General features: G+C 36.7%; 1 long non-coding RNA gene across 1 annotated transcript; it reads right to left on the bottom strand.

The window, feature by feature from the left end:
• Window positions 1–573: 573 nt before the first annotated feature.
• LOC147841831 (uncharacterized) lies at window positions 574–4,387 on the bottom strand. Its single transcript, XR_015503108.1, has 2 exons — window positions 2,806–4,387; window positions 574–2,416 (listed from the first exon to the last, which is right to left on the bottom strand). It is a non-coding gene; the product is annotated as an uncharacterized LOC147841831 (long non-coding RNA).
• Window positions 4,388–4,696: the final 309 nt, after the last annotated feature.

Raw genomic sequence — 4,696 nt, 5'->3', positions numbered from 1 at the left:
CAAGGCAACTGTTTTGTAATCAATACTTTTTCAGAGGCACCAAAACATGTTAGAGGTTATACTATCACAATTTTGAGTGTAAACTTTAGGAGATTGAACTGGAGCCGGAGCTGTCAGTTTCATTGAGGAACGGTATGCTTGTGAGTATATCGAGGGCTCATTATTGACGCAACAAGTTTATAATGGCTAACCCAGGTGCTTGAAGAGTCTGTTGAAGCTCTTTGTCTTCAAAAGAGCCACTCGCACCACTGCAAAGCTAGAAAAATGGCAGGGCACCAAGAATTGATGGGCTTCCCATTGATTTCTATGAAGTCTTTTGGGAGAGTCTGGAGGAGGGTTTGTTGGCAGTTCTGAATGATAGTTTGGCCAAAGGTGAACCATCTAAAGAAAGCCCATCGAAAAAAGAGGTCAAAAACTGAAGGCCTGTGGCATTATCAGGTACTTGCTCTGAAATTCAGTCAAAAGCTGGAGGAGGTGGTTCAAGTGTGTTTCTAACAGGTCTGAAGTGTCTAATATAGTCTTAATAATGATGTTTTTGGATGTCTACACTTTTCAGCCCAGACTTTGGTGTTGTTGTTTTTCTTTTTTTTTTTTTTTTGTTGAGACGTGTGTTTTTCCGTAGCGGCACTAATTCATTAAATTTAAAGTGGATGAATTAAAAGATGCATCTTCTTTTTGAGGGTTTAAGCATGCTTTTGTGTGCTAATCAGCATGCTTTAGTTTGCTAAAAACCCTCTTGGAGTCGTTGCATCTCTAAGTTCATCTTTTGTTTGAAGAGCACCACTATTACAACAATTAAAACTCCACTTTTGAAGCAAGTCAACAGCTTTAAGAAAAAAAAGTTTGATGCAAATTTGTTGTTTGTATGACAGGTTTATTGTTGATAACCAATTGAAGCTAAGTTTAGCTTTGATAAAAAGAGCTTCTTTAAGTCACTCTGACGCCCTAGACATGTACAAGATGCCATGAGTAATATTAAATTCCCTGTCCTTCAAATGTATTCAACTTTGTTGCACATAATAGAATAGAAGAGTTAAATAAAATGTGAATAAGATGTAAGGTAATTCTTTAGATTGCATTACTCAGTATGCAGCTCATGAGTAAGTGTCATGGTTTTCTCTCATTTATTTGCACCTGGATTGCACTCATCTCTTTTCAACATGTCTTGCAGCAAAGTTAGCAAGGTCAATAATTGAAACTACTGAGGAATCACAAATAAACACACATATGCTCTGTTTCAAAGGCTGCATTTCAATGCATTAAAAATTTGTGGCAACCATAAAGACTCTTTTAAAAGGTAGACATCTTAGGTACATCTTAGCATCAGATGTGTGTCTGATATTTGATCATTCATTCATTTTCTTTTTGGCTTTGTCCCTTTATTCATCTGGGGTAGCCACAGCGGAATGAACTGCCAACTTATACAGCAAATGTTTTTACGTAGCAAATGGCCCTTCCAGCTGCAACCCAGCACTGGGAAACACCCATACACGCTCATTCACACACATACACTATACAGACAATTTTAGTTTACCCAAATCACCTATAGTGTTTGTCTTTGGACTTGTGGGGGAAGCCGGAGCACCCGGAGAAAACTGACTACAACACAGGGAGAACATGCAAACTCTACACAGAAATAGCAACTGACCCAGCTGAGGCTCAAACAAGCGACTTTTTTGCTGTGAGGTGGCAGCGCTACCCACTGGACCGCCCCTTATTTTTTTTTATTAGCTATAGTGTGGGAGCCCTAAACAGTACTTAATAAAGTGGTGTCCTTTCTATTTAGCTCAACAGCCCTGATCGAGCTCAAAGTGATGTACTGTAGAGATTCAGTTTACTAAAAAAAAAATGCAGTTTTCTACCAAACATCCCATTTGGTTCTTTAATATTTACGGCATCGCTGTTTGATCTTAAAGTACTTTAAAGCAGTGTGTGTTTTTTAGACACACACTGACGTGTCTTACCTGACATCATTGTTTCATATCAAAGGGAGATGGTTTTTAGACTTTATCGCACACTGACTGCGCCTCTAATTTACGGATGGTAAAAGCGTCTTTGTCGCTTCAAAGGCTGCCATTTTTCAACATTGGCAGAATGGCAAGCTTTCATCAGGGTTTAAAAGAGGCTTAAGACCAGCAATGAGAGCTTTTAAGTGCAATGAGATTCGAGAAAATCAGGCTAAATGATTCTGAGCCATTTGCACCCATGGTCTGACTGACTTCTGAGAGCTGTAGAAAAGCAAAGTCCTCTCAGCGCTTTTACATCTACAGCTGCATTTCTGGTAGATTTACAGGGAGTTTTGGTTATCAGTTTAGAGCTTGAAGCTGAAAACATTCTGGGAACAAAGCAATGCACGCTACTAATTTTAATTCAACATGGAGCTATCAATTAGCACATGCAACATGCGAATGCATTCCTTTCATACTGTGTGTCTGTGTGGTGAAATTAATTTACAGTGTACAAATATATATATATATATATATATATATATATATATATATATATATATATATATATATATATATATATATATATATATATATATTGTGTACCCTATTTTTGACATAATAAAAGACCATGGGAATACACCTAATTGTTTATCCACCTAATTGACTTTGTAAACTTAGTTACGATTGCATTTAATGGAAAACAATAATGAAAACATAAGCTATTATTATTATACTCTCATTGTGTTTTTGTGAAGATTTTGTTAGTTTTAGGGCTGGGAAATATGACAAACATATCTCTAAATTAAATAAAAGAAAATTATAAAAGAAAATTATAACTTAGTAATTATTACAGTACATTTCTAGAATTTATTCAATCATAAACTTTTTTTTTTTTTTGCAGTAAATAGCAAATAACCACTTTAATTGTTTGACAATTTTGGGAAAAGTAATAATTGTAGTTTGAAGTCAGATTAACAAATCAGTTATTATGCACACAATAAATGTGTCAGATTGTCAAATGTCAAAATTGAGAAAGCTGGGTTGCTATTATTTGCATATTGAAAAAGAAAAAATACTACTCTATCAACCTTTCCCATCTGGTAGGTATATTACACACAGGATGAATGGACAGTAGCTGCGTCCCAAATCGCATACTTATGCACTATTCTGCGCCATTTTGTAGTGTAAATAGTGTAAGTAGTGTGTTCACACTAAAAAATCTAAAAACATTAAGTGCACTTTAATTACCCGGATGATGCACTCATTCATCCGCTAAAATGAAGTGTGTAATGATGGACACTTCACGCACTCAACGACCGCAGGTTTGCTTATGTAGCGGAAGGGGCAGAGCTATCGGACGCACATGTTGGATAACTTTATTTATTTTGGATGGTGTAAGCAAAATTCTCCTACGAGAGTGATTACAGCGCCTCCCGATGGTGAATGCGGAATTACTCACGGCAGGTATTATTTGACAATTCGGTTGTTTATTTCACTGATTTGGCAACTGTCAAACGTCATCAGGGAAAGGGTTTAAATTTCCGCTTAGTAAAAAAAACATTAGTGTGCCATTTGGGACAACACTACATACATATACTATCCTGTTGAGTGTGTAAGTGCATAAGTACATAGTGCATGAGTGCATAGTGTATAGTGTGCCATTTGGGACGCAGCTAATGAGTCTTACTATAAGTAGCATGCTAGGCCTGTGTTCATGTTAAGAGCATTTTGGAAAAAAAGGATACAAACTATCGTAACCTCGCACAAATAGAGAAACTCTTCGAGCAATAGTTCACCCAAAAATTCAAATGACTCCAGAATTTACTCACCCTAAGCCAATCCTCAGTGTATATGACTGTAAGACAAACAGTCAGATTAGCTTTACATTGTATGCTGTATAATGGTGGCTTTTATTTTGAAATTTCCAAAAGTGGATAAATGCATTGTAAAATGAACATTTACACCAGGGCTCACCAATCTCGGTCTTGGAGGGCCGGTGTCACTGCATGGTTTAGCTCCAACTTGTCTCAACACACCTGCCTGGATGTTTTAAGTATACCTAGTAAGACCCCAATTAGCTTGTTCAGGTGTGTTTGATTAGGGTTGGAGCTAAAATCTGCAGGACACCGACCCTCCGGGAACAAGATTGGTGACATCTGATTTACATCGACGGGGTTAGCACATGTCTTATGATGTGGATCAATGTGTTTTTATAACAGAAATAAGTCTAATGTTTGAATTATAGATGGCATAAGATGGTTAGTTGCATGTATGTTGCATTGTAAGAGTAATATCACCTAATAGTGACAGTTTCAAGAAAATAAGTGGTTAAAATACAAACATTAAATCTGTAAAACAAACTATTAAAAGTGCTGATGATTGTGATTGTGAGTGTCTCGTTGCCATCTCGCAGGTTGTATTTCAGCTTTAATGCACACAAAAAAAAACAAAAAAAAAAAAAACAAAGCAGCTGCTTGCCAGCAATCAGGTCCAATAGATGATCGCTGATCACTTTCACTCCAAAATGGTGGAAACACAGGGCTGTTGCTAGGCGTTGCTGTTGTAGTGGAATGTACCATTCAGTGTCGCCTCTTGGTGATTCTAAGCTCTTTGGTCATGGGGAAATGTAGAAGTCAACTAAAATGTAGAAATAATCATAACTCTTTTTTTATTTTATTAAAATAACAATAGTTAGAAGGAAGTGTACACATATTTAGTACAAGTCAGGGAATTTTAGATGTGTGTGT

This window comes from Danio rerio, chromosome 11 (genome assembly GCF_052040795.2).
Source record: "Danio rerio strain M-AB ecotype USA chromosome 11, GRCz13ab, whole genome shotgun sequence".
Classification (NCBI taxonomy): domain Eukaryota; kingdom Metazoa; phylum Chordata; class Actinopteri; order Cypriniformes; family Danionidae; genus Danio; species Danio rerio.
Note: the sequence above shows the minus strand (reverse complement) of the source record. Positions and strands in the feature narration are given on the sequence as shown.